This window comes from Argopecten irradians, chromosome 7 (genome assembly GCF_041381155.1).
Source record: "Argopecten irradians isolate NY chromosome 7, Ai_NY, whole genome shotgun sequence".
Taxonomy (NCBI): domain Eukaryota; kingdom Metazoa; phylum Mollusca; class Bivalvia; order Pectinida; family Pectinidae; genus Argopecten; species Argopecten irradians.
Window position 1 is genome coordinate 26,086,452 of NC_091140.1, and position 19,388 is coordinate 26,105,839.

The following is a 19,388-nucleotide window of genomic DNA, read 5'->3' on the forward strand; positions in this document are numbered from 1 at the left end:
CATCACTGTAAATATTCAAAGTCAAACTTAAGTTTCAAAAGATGAAAGTTTGTGTCAAAAGTGTCAAAATTACATTCACCTTCCAGTAGAAACTAACCTCTGTATCACAGTCCAAATTGGATGGTTGGGGTTTGGTATGGGCTTTTATTGTAGGAATGAATGAATTATATTACCAAGGTAATATTTAGAATGGGAGACACACATTTAGTTAACAATATGTTTGGAGACAGTTTACGGGCACAAAGAGAAAATAATACAGTTAGATCTGATAACAATGACAATGTACTGGACACTGATGGCCACTGGCTTATAACCAGCTGATTTAATGGAACACTTGAACATTAAGTATCCCCACTGGCTATCTGATTTTAACCCGAATGTAAGAGATTTATTGTTATATTCAACCTAAACACAGCCCAGACATGTTGTGAGATAGGGACCATGTCGGAGTTATCTAACAAATCCTCTGTTTGTTTAGTACTTAAAAAGATTTTTCAGTTATATGTTTTGTCGCAATCTTTAAGATTTACGAGTTCACACCACACCAAGAAAAACAAGTGTTGTATATCCGATACCGTAACTTTATACCCGTATCTGATAGTCCATGTATGAATGGGAGACACTGAACTACATAACTGTAAGTCTACAATAAAATACCATATCTGATTCACGCCGGGTAGGTATACTGTTAGTTTGGCCAATTAAGCCATGTCTTCCCAAACAAACAATATTGAAGTGGTTTATACTACGCGATACCTGTTACATATTTAACCTATTATACTGGATTTGCATATTAAATTTCATGCTGATATAAGTTTCAACAGGAATGGTTACCCAAAATGAAAGAAGCTGTTTAAGTTGATGGGTAATTAGTAAAGGAAGCGAATTCGACTCTATTTTGATGAAGCCCTTATATTTTATTTTATGTCGCGATAATCATTTTAGCAGGATACTAGTTCACAATGATGTAATGTCACTGTATATACATAAGTCTATTGAATCTAATGATTCACAAACCGTTAATTATACACTAAGTACAGTTGGCCTTTAAAAGACAGCGTACCGTTCGAGCACAATGCCGTTGCATTTATCGGCTGTAAAAATATTTTCGAAAAGCATTAGATGAATTTCACACCGCCTGAAAGATTTTTTTGTTTATATAACTATTTAAATTACACACGTGATAATGGATTTTAAGATCAGGTCTCTAAATATTGTCGTGTTGTTGGGTACAATTAACAATACATACAGACAAAACATTTCAGCTTGTGAGGACATGTACGATCGACAGTGACAATCTGTTACACAAATACGGCAGAGAGAAGCATTGTTTACTTTCTACGATTTACAAAACTTCGCAGAAATGGTAAAATGATATATATATACGAAAATGACTAAACATAAATACTAAACAAGCGACACAAATATTAAGATAAATATATAAACGAAGAAATAAATTAACAAACAAATAAAAGAAAACGGATATATTTATGAAAGAAAGCACCGCTTATAACAAAGTTCACAGAAAAATATATTCTAAAGGAGGCAAATGTTATCAGCTGAGGTTCAATATTGTAGTACGATCGTGCTAAATAGAGAATTCACCTGATGTTCTCAATAACCACCTCCTCCTTCCCCCAACGATATAAACTCCGACCATAAAATAATGTCTGCAGAAGACATTTTTATAGCACCATGCGTGGGTATTTAACATAAGGATTCACCAACCCAACTCGCGCTAGATACTACACGTGCATGTCTGTTTTCGATTATCAATTTATTCATCTTTTGAAGGTAAATCTCTGTATAATTAAATTAGTCTCTCATTATTTCATGTTTACTCCCCTTTCTCCCCAAGATAACCTTCATGTTTATATTGCAAGCGTCTGAGTTACGCATATTGCACGTGTGAGATACATAGACGTTATAATTACACGTGCATAGTAAACAAAACAGTCGGGATGCTTTCACATGAAACGTCCACGGAGAAGAATATATTCTGCGTATTACTAATGTATTTTAACAGACATCTTCACTGCATTTCTAACCAGATATGTTCATATGCATGTGATATTTTTCTTCTTCCAGCGCTTTGGGTAAACGTAAGACATCAAGACAGATATTTTAGGTTCACAGAAAGGTTTCTTTACCGTGGGATATGAGAGGACATATTAATGAATGACGACATAATTCGCCCGAGAGAAAGAGAAACTTCCGAAGTTACAGGTCACCCCTTAAATAGTATATCGGGCTATCTATCATCATACTGTACTGTCGAGAAATTGAAACTAAACACCATGAAAAACCTGGTATATTATCTTACCTATATCGACCAGATGTGACGCACTATATACACTAATAGTAGGGGAATTTAGCCACGTAATACACGACTCGTCTCATTACCTCGGACTAATGATGGAGACCTGTCGATAAGGTTAAAGCCCGTGGGTCATCCGAACGTAAACTGAACCGAAATACCACATAGATTTTGTACAAATGTTTACTGTGATATTTATGCCACCGCCAGGACATCAAAGCCATAGTTTAATTAATACATTGTACTCATCCCGTCGAACCAAGATCCGATTGTAAATCTTGCAGAGATTTCAAGTTTTTATTAATTAAGTAAGTATTTCACAAAGTATTCCAAACTTAAAATAAAAGAAACAGGATAAGCCGGATTAGGACTGGGAATGTACGCCCTTAATTACTACATATCGGTAACCTTATCAGTCTATTTATAGATAAAAATTGACCAAGAAACAAAAAATAGGATGTTTAACAAGTTGTATCATGATCATTGGTGTTTTATAAAAAAAAATGGTATCTAGGTTTAAACTATTGTCAAGTTGACAGGTGTTGATATATGTTGTAAGTGTTTTTTGTAAATCATATGTTGCATAATATTTCAGGTGTATACGCATTCCGGGTCAAGGTTTTTTTCTCTCTCTCTCTGGCGGGCGAAAGTTGATATGTAAGAAAATCTCTTACCTGTCACATATACTTTTCTTGGCAATGATCAGTGAGTCATAAAAGTTGTTTTTTAAAGTGAAGATCGAGCTTGATTATGTTATTTAAATATGGCCAGTTTTATTATCGGATTACCACTATTATTTTTAAGATATCTTACATTTACTATTAATTTTGTTGATAGTAAATAATGCATTTTCGAAATAATTATCTCAATTGGTTTGGTTTGTATAGTTTTACGTCCTATTAACAGCCAGGGTCATGTAAGGACGTGCCAGGTTTGTTGGTGGAGGAAAGCCGGAGTACCCGGAGAAAAACCACCGGTCAACGGTCAGTACCTGGCAACTGCCCCACATGGGATTCGAACCCGCATCCCAGAGGTGGAGGGCTTGTGGTAATATGTCGGGACATCTTAACCACTCGGCCACCGCGGCCCCAGTATTTTATTATCTCAATGTTGCGACGATTAAAATACGTGTATATTCATTACCAGTTCACAATCTATAAAACACTTTGTGATAATATTGCATTCGGTGAAACCCCATCAGAAAAAACAGACTATGCGGATAAAATGGTTGTACAATATATTTGGCTAGGACAAACCAGGGATAATGCTATAATGCTCTTTGAGAACCCTCGATAACTGCTACAAGTCCCACCGAACCAATGACTGATTATAAGTCCAGCTGTAATGATCCTTGAAATATATCATATATATATATATATATATATATATGTATATATATCCATTCGCGTTGTTTCCACTGCTGGAAATTTCATAACATGACTGTTGTTGAGATATCTAATGTGAGAACATTTTTTCCCATCAAAATATAACTGGGAAATATCTGGTGTTGGAATCATTCAACCATAAAAATTAATTTTGTTGCCGATCAATAATTTAACATGGGACATCGTTTTTATTCTGTGATATTACTGGTTTTATTTTCGCTTTCGCAAGGATTTTATTTTGTCTCGTGATGATATGTTGGAATACAATTCCGAAGCATCTATGTACATATTTAAGTGGTTTGACATTTGCAGCTCAATCTCACGATGACGCGCGGAGAAAGTGACACCACTGAGAGTGGTTAATAAAACATTCCTCGCATACCAACAACAAACAATAAAGTATTTTGGAAAACCAACAAATTAAAGCCGGACTACTAAATAGCTTAGGAGTTAGTTATGTCTTATCATTTCTTATCTGTCTAAACGGTTCAGCTGATGAAAAGGCTTTTTGTATGCAAGTTTTGAGCATGCGCAGCCAGATGAGATATGAAGAAGACGACAGGAATGTTAATCGGAATTCTGATCCAGCCCCAATATCTAAATCATAATAATATCAAAACATCTCAGTGACCCTGATACCATGTAAAAATATTAAAAACGAAAGACAAAGAGGTTTTCGACACACACTTTTCTACACGTGCATATTTAACGATTCAACAATATACCCGTTACAAGTATACTTTCGATGTCAATAAAACACACAGGACAAACACATTTAATCCTATCAATGCATTTTGCACATATTTTAAACGTCGTTTTCTTAATGTCGACAGAATTTGAATAGCTTAATAAATATAAATGCAGTAGCCAATATTGCAGAATCTCACAGAAACGTAACATAGCTTCCACAACCTAGAACAGAAAATGGCGACGCTGGAATTTTTTGCCCGGGATAAATTATAAATGTAAATATTTTTGTGTTGACTTTACCACGAAAAAGGTTTAACTCACAAAGCAGAACATGACAATAACTTAATAATAATGAAACTTAAATCCCTACATAAGTTATTATATCAATGGCTTTAGAAATTGGTAAAAATAAACAATAAATAAATATAAAGGTGTGTCCCTTACCTTTTCAGTAAATTATTATTCCAAGTATTATGTTCACAAAGCCTGTAATACACAATTCACAGGCAAAATAAACGTCCTGATTAAAATGAACTATCAACGAATATTTTCCAGGTTTTTTTTTTGTTCAACTCGTCCGTCAAACTATACGCTAGTGCCTTCTACCAGGGCCGAGTGCTTTACGCACAGCTTGTTGCCGCACTAAATGTATTCAGACACGTGATTCGGCTCCCAGATAGCAATGCGCTCTGATTGGCTAAAGCTCTACCTCCAAAGCGCATTCCACATACAGTATCGATACCAGGTTTATGTGAACAGTATATTGCTTTTCTGAAATACAATAATTATGTATTGTGTTGTTTTAAAAATGGCGAACATATAGGTACATTTAAAACATTGTTGTTAATAGCCAGCAGAATTATATCATAGCATTGTTAAAACAACCGAACAGGAAAATGACATTTCAACAACAATTTGCTGGGGGTCATCTAGATCATATTGCAGATAAATGTAGCAAGATTGTACACGACATTCCGAGTCGCCTGTTATCTATCATAATAACTAACCAGGCCTAGCGTCACCAATCTTACCAACACGTGCGGTGATCGAACATCCAACAGATTCATTAATGTCAACTAATTGTCACGCGCACGTGTAATAGGCATTGTTTTGAGATGGATTTCACGTGTTCTGTATTCAACACGGCGTCAAGATTCGCGTTTTTGAATCCAAGTTTGTCTGTGACACCTGACATAAAATTGATTGTAAAATGAAATCAATACAGACGTATTGTTACTGCACGTGTTCCTAACACACGCGCATTACTGTATGCTTTATGTTTTATTTAGATACACAAGGATATTGTATATACACAACTGGTGGAAAGTTCAAAATCACCATTCATAGTTAATAACAGGAAATAAAACTTTATATTTGGAATTCCATTATCTAGGACGTGTGAAAAAGTGATACGACCCCCGGCAATCTATATAGGGACACAGAGGTGAAGTTTCGACGAATATTGTCTTATTTCAAAGTTTACTGGTTTACTGGTGCTGTTATACGCCAATTACTTAGTTCTCCACAAAGCTTGTTGTCGACATATTTAAATGTATTCAGTAACGTACGTAATAAGTGTAAAGTAACACAATGAAAACGATTGGAAACTGAATATATGTCAATACAATGTAACAACACATTGTCAATGTCAATGTATTGAAAATAATAGGAATCAGAACTAAATAGTGTTATTATTGTGACCAATAGACTGTCGCATGTTTACCTGTCGTCATATCTCGGCCGTTTCATTCTCAAGTTTGTGTAAAAGTGTTACTTAGTGTATATTAATTATGAACGTTACCCCTACACATCATAATTTCCATCAAAATTCTAAAGCAAACACAAGAATGAACAATACACTAGTCTAACGCATTCAAATTTCGTAAATTTTGTAATTTTACACTGCTAGATATTTAAAATATTTCTGTATCCCTAGTATATTGTTCCAACTGTTACATAAAACGTTACAGGATATCTTGGTAATCCATCTATTAATACTCAAGGTCTAATACTGATTGTTCATATTTTAGTTGGTTGCTACGCTATGTCAAAAAATGATTGTTCATATTTAGTTTGTTGCTACGCTATGTCTAATATTGATTGTTCATATTTCAGTTGGTTGCTACGCTATATCTAATACTGATTATTCATATTTTAGTTGGTTGCTACGCTATGTCTAATACTGATTGTTCATATTTGAGTTGGTTGCTACGCTATGTCTAATACTGATTGTTCATATTTGAGTTGGTTGCTACGCTATGTCTAATACTGATTGTTCATATTTGAGTTGGTTGCTACGCTATGTCTAATACTGATTGTTCATATTTTAGTTGGTTGCTACGCTATGTCTAATACTGATTATTCATATTTTAGTTGGTTGCTACGTTATATCTAAAACTGATTATTCATATTTTAGTTGGTTGCTACGCTATGTCTAATACTGATTGTTCATATTTTAGTTTGTTGCTACGCTATGTCTAATACTGATTGTTCATATTTCAGTTGGTTGCTACGCTATGTCTAATACTGATTGTAATATTTAGTTGGTTGCTACGCTACGTCTTATACTGATTGTTCATATGTTAGTTGACAATGGTTTCAAGGATTAGATCCCTCTCAGCAAACAGAATAGGACATTCAATCAGATCGTTTTATCATATAATTTGCAAACAACAGAAACAGCTTCCCAGACAAATGATAGGTGTATGAGGCCACTTTCCATGTATCTTCACACTTAATTTAGAGATCTCCCACAGAGGATGTGTATTCAGCTTAGTAGTAATAGCTTAAAGGTACGATTACATTGATTTTCGAAGGGACTATTTTTCGAAATCATTATGCAATGTCATTTTCGGGTTATCTAGTCGTTCTCGGATTTTTTCTTTGTAGAGGTATGAAGAAAAAGAATTGGTCAATCACAAAGTCGAATTTAGTATGAAAACAAATTATTCAATAAAAATCAAGGTGTACAAGTGAGTTAGACTATATGTTTGTTATGAACAAAAAGAAAACTTGAATTAATTCCATGAAAAGATCTATATTTGATTTATAACATTAAGAAAAACGCAGATTTTTTCAATATTTCCAGATCTTATATATTCATATTTCGGCGTTCCAATCACGATACCCATAATTGTTTACATTGTCTATTATCAGTATTTACCCTAGGCTAGTACTGTAAGCAATACAATGATGTTGCGAGCGAGATGTTACAAGATGATTTCTCGTGACTTTATTCTTTATTCCAGTAATTAAATTCATCCTCCAGTAAACGAAAGAATTAAATGTTCTATGCAGACATTCGCCATAAACCTTGTAATGTGTAAAGAAGTAGATGGGTGTTTGATTTTCGGGAGGTGTTTTATACGCTGTCAAATACAGCAAGATACGAGACCTTCTATATGATCTTTTGTTATTGGATATATACACGACTATTTGAAAGTTTAAACTCACAATTCATTGTTAATGACAGGAAATAAAACTTTACAATAGTAATTCGATTATCTAGGACGTGTGAAAAGACAACATATTCCGCCCTACAATTTCTATAACTAGGACTCCCTACGATTATTGGAAGGCAATAAAGGGCGATACAAAGGGGGACTACAGACCTACACGGCCCGTACTTCTAATTTACATTTGCCCATAGAAACGGGACGATGGGCTAATATACCACGCAATGAAAGAATTTGTCCCCTTTGTTTCAACGGTATTGGTGACGAATTTCATTACTTATTTAATTGTACTCACATATCAGTTCATCAAATTAGGCAAATACATATACCAAAATATTATTTTACGAACCCTAATCTAACAAAAATGAAAGGTCTAATCTCACTGTGTAACGTACGTATTCTTTCGCAACTTAGCAGGTTTATTGAGAAATTAGAGAAATTGATTTATAATAATTAGATCAATTAAGTCCATTATATTCTGTATTATACTTGTGTCGTGTTGATTGTATTATACTAATGCTAAGTTGATTGTGTTCCGTCATGTCAAAATGTAATACACTGATTTGACCTCTTGTTACACACGTAAGTGTGTCAGAGCGTAATAAAGAAATCTGAATCTGACAAAATAGGTGATCAATATCAACAGGTAGGCAGCATAACAATGATTGGAAACTTACTATATGTCAACACATCATAGCAATACAAGACTATTTGATCAATAAACACTACATAGTGTTATAATTGTGACAAACAATATGTCATTCATTTTGTTTATCGCATGTTTTAAAAAACCTTTCGCATATCCCGGTCACTTCATTCTCAAGTTTAGTGTAAATGTATCAGGGTGTATTTACGGAGTGAATTACCTTGCTAGTCTATCTGGTACATTCTACAGTTCTGCTAAAAAAGTGATGAGTCAAATGGATTTAATAAAAGAACTTGACCAAACTATGATTTCTTTCAATCAAATATCAATTGCAAATGTTCTAAACCTCTTTATCCTTTTATTCAAGACAATATGTTGTTCCGACCGTAACCTGATTTCACTATTCTTAATTTTACTCACTAAAGTAACATACATGTGAAAAGATCATAAAAAGAAATCATAAAAGGAAAATGCTGGGTAAAGTGTAAAGAAAACAACGACTACCTGACAGAAAATACTGGCATCAATATTTACGTACACAGTCACGTAAATAAGTTATTCATTTATCAATCTAATTATGCATACACATCATATTTACTTGATAATCTCATCACATATTTATAACATATGGCTTAACGCTGTTTGTGATGATATATGAAATGTAACACCACTTCACACTTATTTAGATGGCAATTTAGTACCATAACAGGCACGTGTGAAGCCTGTCCTTCCTCGACAATCAATAATCCTCAGATCGTTCTACATATCCTCGTTAGGTCGTGTTGTAATGGGTCCATGATAATACTGTTGATGGTGTAAAACTTAGTTATGGTATTTGTTTGTTATCAACATAAATAAGCTTGTTTTAATTCAATAGAAAAATATCAATATTTTGTTTGTAAAATAATGACAAACGTTGATTTTTTTTTCGTTCTTACAATACGTTATATTTCGGCGTTCAAATCACGATATCCATAATTGTTTACATTTTTTATTAGTAATATTTACCTAGGCTAGTACTGCAAGCAATACAATGATATCATACACATGTACAAATTATAAAACTACTATGGTTGTAATAGGCACAATTCACTTTCACGAATAGCGCATTTAAAGTTAATCCCCCAAAGTATACCTCGACGAATATATATTAGTACATGTGTTTATATATGAATTTATTGAAAGGAGATCATATTACAAATCCGCAGATGGGTTTTTGAGGCAGAGGTCTTCATTCAGTCTTATCATTATTATTATTGTTATCTCGATATGTGGAAGCTACGGAAGAAACTTTGTATGATAGCGAACTAATACTCTGTTACACAATCATTATACTTGTGTCGATTTTAGTTATTCCACTCATCAAATCCAGTCTTCACTAAACGAGAAAAAAAGATGTTATATGCAGACATTCGCCCTAATTCTGGAAATTTATAAAGAAGAGTGTGGGGGTCTTATTTGCGAGAGGTGTCTTATTCGCTGTCAAAGTGCGCAGGTTAGACGGTCAAGTGTTTCTATATGAAAGTTTGTCTATTTTGCAGGTTCCCAGCATCATTGTTAATCAACTTGGTTTTTTTTGTCAGTTATATGTTGAATTCAATATCTATTACCGAGGATGGTACTATTTGATGTATAACTTCCCACTGATTTGTGTTTTTTGTAATTTACTTATCACACTATGTTTCTTATTTCCCCATATACTACTTCCGTATCGAAGCATAACTATTTAATTAAAGTACGGTGGTACACAGAGTAGGTAAATTCTCTACATGCTATAGATTTTCAACAGTATTCCTTAGTGCCATCCTCGGTATTCCAGGGGTTACTATTATTTTTGTTAATATAACGATAATGATAGTAACCCCTGAAACACCGAAGATGCTAGGGCTCGACCTGCCAATTTAGTTATTTCTAATGGGTTAGATTCTCGTTTATTCACAAAACAATTTTTCCATATGATATGAAAACCTGTAATTAATGAAGATAGTGATTAACAGAGGTTGACAATGAACCTCTGGTTTTTCATGATTTGCAGTTTTCATTTTTGACACCGTACTATATAGAGTATAACCCTTACTCTTTGTAATTGACATGCAAGTCGCTTGTATTATAGTTTAATTCTAATACATCTTGTAGTTTTAATAGTCTAGTTCGTGAAGTAACGATAAAGTGTTTATATGTATACATTGCAAATACTATATCGTTCTTTCACGAACTAGACTACTCGTAATTAGCACTGGTATGCGACGCTTCCTATTTCTATATTCATCATATTATCTCGGCAGCCCACAGTGTCCTGGTGAAACAACGCTATCTGTGGTATTATATCAAATGTCACACACTTTCGCAAAATTGAATGTCAATTGCTAACATAACAAGCATGTGCTATGTCTGTACTAACTCCACAATCAATAATCTCAGGATATTTTCTATGAATTCCTGTAGGATCATGTGAATTAATAGAACAAATTAATGCCAAATAAGCCATAGTATTTGTTCGTCAAACTGACCGATATAAGCGTTCTTGTGAAATAGAGTGCAAGAGGCAAATGATATGACCTATTTTTAACCCTTAACTCGGTGTAGGCGACTATAAGCAAAGGGGTGTATCTCTGAACGCCAACATTTTGGATTTAACTGTAGGGTAGTTTGTTGTGACAGTGGTTATAGTCTTTTTCCTAAAAGGAGTCCCAATGCCAACAGGTAAATTTACCTGTAAAAGTTACCTGTGTTGATACTTATCTAAATGTATATTGATTAATTTTTATTTCAATAAGTGTTCAGATTTAATATCAGATACATATATACATAATATATGTTTCTGTTAATATCTATGAAAATATAACAATAGAATCTATGAATGAAATTATATTAAATTCACAGTGATTTTATTTCAAGAATTTTAAAGATTTCCTTGATATTATATCTAAAATCTCTGGTATAAATTTCATTAGACTTTCAATAGAATGATACTAAAATCAAGCACAATTCTTTGAAACCTATTTCACGTGGAAGTAAACTTTCCCATTCAGTCATATCAACGAAAAAAACCCAAAAAGAAATTGTCTTATTTCAACTTAGTGTAACACCAATTCGACTAAAAGTTTGAAATGATATAAGCCTTTTGCCTGTTGAAACGTGATATTTTTCCACAAGGTCTTCCATACATGTCTGTTAAATGACCTTATATACATATATAGTACATGTAACATCTGCATTAATTACCTAAAGAGTAAGTGAATTTATGTCAAATATGATTTCCAAACTTTAAAAATGTATTACTTGCACTTGACTGACCTTTTTAAGTTAACAGAACATATACTATATTTTGAAAGCTGCATTAGGATGCATCATTTATCACAATTACAGCGCAGTAAAATGATATGTTTTTGTGCATGTTAGAAATAACATATACATTTCTCGCCTATGGTTGATTTTCGGTCAAACATTGTTATTAGATACAAATCGGTATATGTACTATAATTTTTAAACAGAAAAGAGACGAAAACTGTTAATTTGGTATTCTGAGCACTAAAAGTTTGCAACATTTTGAGAACTACAAAACCTACAACATATGGACTTGAAATAATTTTGCCAGTATTGCAACATTATATTAAAATCTATAATGTGTATTAAAATGAATATACATGGTTAAGACCCAAAGTAACAGTCTTCAATCTCATTTCATATAGTATTTTTTCATTGTTAAGTGACGTCTAAAAATATTTTGCATCTAAAATACATATAGAGCATTTAAAACCAATGATATATTATTACCAATGTTTATAAAACATCATATATGTGTGTTTGTGTCGGCTTCAATAGATTACCAACTTAAACTATAATCAACAGGTCAAAATTTCCGACAAAATTAATTTAAACTTTTATGATATTGTTTTTCTCCACTCATTTTCTAACTAAATTAAATACTTAACGGTGTACGTCTATGCGAAAACAGAAATCAACTATGCACAGTCACAAGAAAAGAAAGTTGGCTAAGAATAATGTAGCCCTGGAGAACTCTTATGTCAATACAGAATACAGTTTCATTAGAATATACATTGATTGAGAAACCTGTTTTTCTGATAAAATTGAGATATAATTTGTAAAAAATGCATTGTTCTTAATATAAATCTGCATGTAGCTCCTTATTAATTCTTAGCATTTATAATGTTTATGATTTTATGTAAATTAAAGCACCGATTATCTTTAATTAATAATTTACATTGTATTGTAAGATATATATTGAAGGAATTATTTTCCAAAACCCACCAATATTACCTATGATACTGATTGAAATACAGGTAAATCTCAGGTGACTATACAGGTGAAAATATAAAGACAGCTTATATGAAACAGTATATAATTGCCTTCCTATTGTTTCCTAAAACAACACCTACCTATTGTTGATACATATATGTTGGCGTTCAGAGAACACCCAAAGCAAAGTACGAGCGCCGGATATGCTTTAACTGCAGCCTGCATGGGTTGGGTGGCAGTATTACATAAACCGGAAGAGGGTACATGTTATAGGTGAAGAACCGGTGTTGAGCACACAATATTCGTCCGCATTTGCAACTTGGTGTAACTGTGAAGTACAAGAGCCGGAAGAAGATCTAGTAATTACCAAAATCTATATTTACAATTATAAATATGTATTATAGAATAAGCAATTTTGGGGTATAGGGAATTAATAATTCAACTTTTGAATAATTAATGATTGACTGTCATAACTCAGATTATTATCACTTTTTGTGTCGCCAGCAACGCAAGTGCGACTCATAGGTATCACTATGTCGGCGTCGTCGGCGTCGGCGTAGCGTCCGGAAAACGGTTTCCGTGCGATAACTTAGTATTTGTTGTCCGATTTCAACCAAACTTGGTGTATTGCTTTATATCAATGAGATCTCGGATGAGTTTGATATTTGCAAGGGTTACGGGACTTAAAAATCGTCAAAACAGATAAATCATGGTTTTCGCTCGAAAACATTAGTATTTATAGTTCGATTTCAACCAAATTTTATTTATTGCTTTATATCAATGAGATCACAACTTGGTTTGGTACTGGTCAAAATTCGTTGATATTTCCGAGAGTTACGGGACCTTAAAATCGTTAAAACAGACATTTTCTTGGTTTCCGTGCGACAACTTTAATATTCATTATCCGATTTTAGCCGAATGTTTTATATTGCTTGATATCAATGAGATCTAGGATGCGTTTGATACTGGTCAAAATCGATCAATATTTGCAAGAGTACGGGACATTAAAATTATCAAAACAAACAATTTCTTGGTTACTGCTCAATAACTTTTGAATTTATTATGCGATTTCGTCCAAATTATGTTTATTACTTTATATCAATGTAACTTAGCCGAGCAATTGCCACACAGGTAACCCAAATAATAACAAATTCAGGAAATACATATTTACAATATACCTATTACCTAAATACAACTAAAATTAACCTAACAGCCCTACAGTCTTTGTAGCATCACAAATATCACATCCGGGTTCAATGTCTTCAATCCTGATACTGATGATGTAATATCGGTCTCCTTGAGACCAGGAACTGTCTGATTAACTCCGTCGAAGCTGTTGTCCTCGACGCCGCCGGCTTCAGTTCCAAGGCCCAATATAAGTATAACAACCACTCTCAGGTTGTACTAGCCGTAAAGGCTACAACAGAGCACACACTCCATCGTGTCCTCCTCTTTACCTCCCACAATCAGGTAATCGTGGAACGCCGCTTACATAGCGAATAAGTACAGCATCTATGATATATGTGTATATCCGACCAATCCGGTCTTTCCCGGCTTCCGTATTTTTCTGTACTGGACAGCGAGTCCTTGCACGTGAAGCTACAACATACGATAATAATCCCTAAACTTACTATTTACACAATTAGTACAATTGATATCATAAATAAACACGTATATAGGCATTAACTAACCATATAATTACCCTAGTATGCCTATACTGCTAACGTAAACAGTACTCGCGCACGTGCTAAAGCGTACTCGGTTAACACAATAACAACTATTTCATACCCGTTTAAAATGACCTTTCAACAAATACATTCAAAATCATCAACTATATACACACTCAGAAAGATAAGAAAGATAGATTAAACTTACCGTGACTGTATTTTCACGCATTCTGCGAACATACAGGCATCAGCATTTCCATGCCCTTACTTGCTACGTTCTCCATTATAACGCCGGGTGGATTACTCACTACGGCAGCCCAAACGACCCAGCCGTATAGTCGCGTATAGCGTAAACGCACATACTTACCCGTCGTACCATCGTACTGTACACATACTAAACTATTCTACCTACCTTTCCAATAATGAAATAGAGTCGGATTGTGACAATCAATAAGATCTCATATATGTTGTATACTGGTCAAACTCCGTCAATATTTGCAAGAGTTTCGGGGCTTGATAACTTCACTTAGTTATTAACAATATTTTGAACTGTAAATAACTATTTTTTGTAATGTTCAAACTGCTTTGCAGGCGACACATCCACTTTCGCGGAATTCTAGTATTTGGAATGTTCTGATTGGATTAAACATGATCACATGACATTGAATACGTTAGATATTTCGCCGGAATAGGAAGGTGAGGAAAATTACCCACTGGGAAATAACACATCGGAAGTTCAGCACGTGACCGGAAGTGATGGTCGTCTGCAACGTCAATCAACAATATGACAACACTGTTGCTCAATTGTTTTTACAACAAAGATGCTAAAAACAACTTAACAAACTCAAAAATGTGCCGTAAAGTCATCATTGTGTCACGATATGATATTGAAATCTCATTGATCTCGGCTGTTGGGAAATGTCTTAAGGAGTTCGTTATAAGATTACTGAATCGACTGTAATGACTTTTATGTTTTCTAATTTGTAGCTGTAGTTGTCATGGCAACCATCCAGAATATGCTTTGATTATGAAAATGTAATAATGTGAACGATTTTGCCCAAGTTTTTGTCTAAGAAATCAAAGATTGCATCCATTATAGATTAAAGATGCTCCACCGCAGACAAATGGTATTTTTTCACTACCAAAAACAGGAGCAGACGAATTAGTATTTACTTTATACCATTACCACCATTGAAAAGTTTGAGCTTCTTATTTTATTTCCACCATTGAAAAGTTTGAGCTTCTTATTTTATTTCAAGTTAAAAATATGGAAAAATAATTAATTGCATCCCGAAAAAATTCCGTTGCACTATATCCTATATGGAATAAAGTACAGATTGCGCATGCACCAAAGGCAAAGTCAATTTTTTATATTACTTTTTGTGTTAATTAAACATGTATATACACGATTAAACACCAATTATTTTTCAAATGGTGATTATCATTTATGTTCTGTCGGCGATGGAGCATCTGTAATGTTAATTTTCAGTATAATAAAAATATTATGACCACGTGTCTCGGGGTATATCTATAATTGTCTCCCTGGCATCGCTTTGGCATCGCTCTCCAGAAAATAACTCGTTCAAGAATGATAATATTATAACTGTATATTATTATATTATTATCACTTTCATTCAGAATGTTCTGATTAAACTTGATCACATTGCATTGAATAATTCAGATATTTCACCGAAATTATAGGTGCACAAAAATAACCAATGTGGGAAAACATATAACCCCAAGGAAACTAACCCGCAGGTTAGTGGAAGTGAACGTCGTCTGCAACTTCAACCAAAAATGGTAACGCAAAAAATAACTCTTTCCAGGGAGACAATTCTAGATGTATCTCTCCACATAGGGCCTCGATTGTATAAGGGAAGAAAAGAGTAAGCCGAGTGCCCCAGAATTGAAAATATGATATAGGTAGACAGTTGTGACATTGTTGCCCTCAAGAAAACATATAAACAAAATCAGACATTAAAATTGAAGCCTAAATATGTAGCCAGTTGGTGGTGAATTTATAGAAATCATGAACTCTTTGAAGCAGGACAAATGTATGTCACGTACAGTACGGATGAATAGAATACACAGAATGGAAAGCATGACAGTGCATATTAGATGTGTAAAACCGCGTCTCCTCTTTAGCTAGTATTCCATACTTAGAAATAAATAGATATCGTGCATAATACGATTCACCCAAAATATCGATATTCTATACAGGAATTTGTCCTTTCACCCTAAATAATTATGACAGTGTATTGGACGAAACAAAATCATGATATTCAAACTATATTATACAATATATTGGAGATGAGATAGAAGTATACGAGATAGTAGGATATTTGATATGTAATACTTTATTCTCCACTTAAAACTAATATACTCACGGTATGCAGGTGCCCCGTATAGGGAGCTGTTTATATGTGCAATGTCTTTCTGATATTGTAATTATCTAAAGTAATACCGGTATAACGTATCCACAACACTAGCTAAGTACATGTGTTGTACAAGGCTCAACACCAACAAATATCTCCTTTGATTGTATCATCGGAGACAGATAAGTTAATGTAACACACTGAAATCCATGGCGATAGATAATATCGTACACATCCTCGTACTATTACAAATAAATGGAATGAATTAAATAATGACTACGTGGAAACGTAGACAGGAAATAAAGGAAGCTGAAGATTCTGTACCAGTATGTGTATCAGTATGTATATACGTCTGGTGTAAGTGACCACGGAATGGTTAAAATGACACACAAGGTCAGAAAACAAAGGAAAAATCTTCCTTAATTTTTTCCATATATTTTGTATTTACATATTACAGAGTCCGCTCTTCCAGGTTGTTAATGACTGTGACGCCATGTGTCAGTTGTGAGTGTACCGTCACAGCCAAATTCCAATTAGAAACTTCTCATAATTGTATAATTACACTGTAATTATAGGTGAAATGCAATAATAATGAATGTCTCGTTTAGAATGTCTTCATAATGAAACCATTCAACCAATAAGATTAATCATGATAGTAAAAAATCTAGGAAAATCACAAAAGTTTGAAATAAGATTTCTCGTCCAACCTATCGTGTCGAAGTCTTACGTGAACTATCACACCTCAGCACACGTGCGTGTTGTGATAATATGTGATTATTTAGACGTTCATCCGACGGAAACACAGCTCCACACTGGTCACACTTGACCACCTGACCACCATGACGTAACCGTACGTGAGCCAGCAGTCGACATGGTTCAGTGAAGCGAGAAGGACAATGTTGACAATAAATAAAATCCTGGTTGTGTATCTTCTGATGTCGCTGCATTCTGTATTTGACCTGAGTTATGTAGTCACACCTGTCACATTCGAATAGCTGCTGTGTTGGGTTATGTACAGAGGAACCTCCTAGTAACCTTCGGCTCTTCGGCTTCCCTCTTTTGTTAACCGAGCCTCTAAATCGTCTGCCTGAAAAGTACACGCAATGCCAATGACATTACACATTTCCGGTATTGTTACCAATTCCAATCAACAGAATTTAATCGTACACTGTATATTGTAAACATTCGATTGATTTGATAACAACATGCCTCATAACTTATATGCAACTCAACCACAGACTAAGTATTTAGCATCAGTAATTATACAAATATTCTGGCAGACTTAATTGTTTCTCAGATACGAACGCTATGTAGCTTGTATATATTGTGGTGGATAGAACTATAATATATCATATATTATAATGATTTAAGAATCACAACACTCACAAAAGCTTGGATTTATATATGCCACGTCGTTACATAATTGATATTTTGCACTAATTGCAATTCTGATTAACGTTAAACTTTTTTAATGGTATGAACTGGCCAATAGGTGAATGCACATCACATTCATCCAACTCTGAGTTATATGTATAGCCATTAGTAAGTATTGTCATTCTACCGTTCGTCCAGGACACATCATCCTCGCTCCCACGTACAAATCGCACTGGCTTTTATTCACCTCTGCGAAAATAGGATTCATTTGATGCGGAATCATAACTATTTTTTGTTTATCTTATTACAAACAGTATTTTTGTTTTGATAAAGTATCGACATTATATACATTTTATAGTTTTGCTCGCTAACCTACATGCATGCATTTTTACATTGCCGTGAGAAAACCGCAGCAAATGTGTGGCCTTTGACAATGCGATTTTACCAGGGACCAAGGTTGTGGATACATATGAAGTTATCGGTCCACGTCGCAGGTTGGTGGTATTCTTCAAGTATCCGAAACTCTTCATCCTTGAATGGTTACATTACTGTCAATAAGACTTTTTAAGTGTTTTGGTGACATATACCTTAAAACTTCAGTACCTCCAAAACTTTGATTTGGTTTTATCTAGAATGATATCCTGAATAGATTGTATTACAAAGGAAGCGGAATCTACAAGTATCTTTAATGAGTCTCTTGTGGACCTGTGGACCATTAATAATTCTAGAGCCCTTCTGATCAACTGCTATTCATCCCTTATTGTACTGCTTTATATTCAGTAACTAAGACATACACATAAATATTCAATATAACACTATAAAACATTTTATTTTTTATTTGTTTTATTGAATCATAGACAGTTTATGTCCGTACATGGATGGTGATTAAGCCAATTTTATATACGACATAGACGAGTCTTATAAATATATCATAGTCGCATGGGGAAATCAAATACATTTTCCATTCATTTTTAATGTTCTTAATCTGTTCTGTCTTCTTTTTTAACAATTAATGAACTGGGATAATTTTGTAGACTTCCACTTATAGATGTACATTAAAACTGCATCTGGTACTTTGGCCTGCAACAACCAACTTCATATTAGAATTATTATCATAATTATGCTCATAGAAAACGAATGCAGTATATCTTTTTAGTGTATTAGTTCTCAAAGTATTACTAAAAATCGACAACAACAGTTAATTAGGATAACAAATACG

At 33.9% G+C, this 19,388-nt stretch overlaps 1 protein-coding gene across 1 annotated transcript in view; it reads right to left on the reverse strand.

The window, feature by feature from the left end:
• The window catches only part of LOC138327987 (uncharacterized), an 18,236-nt gene extending 13,196 nt beyond the window's left edge, over positions 1–5,040 (reverse strand). Inside the window, exon 1 of the mRNA XM_069274530.1 lies at positions 4,837–5,040. The gene's annotated coding sequence lies outside the window, so the exon portion shown is untranslated. The remainder of the gene's footprint in view (positions 1–4,836) is intronic.
• Between the last annotated feature and the right edge of the window lie 14,348 nt (positions 5,041–19,388).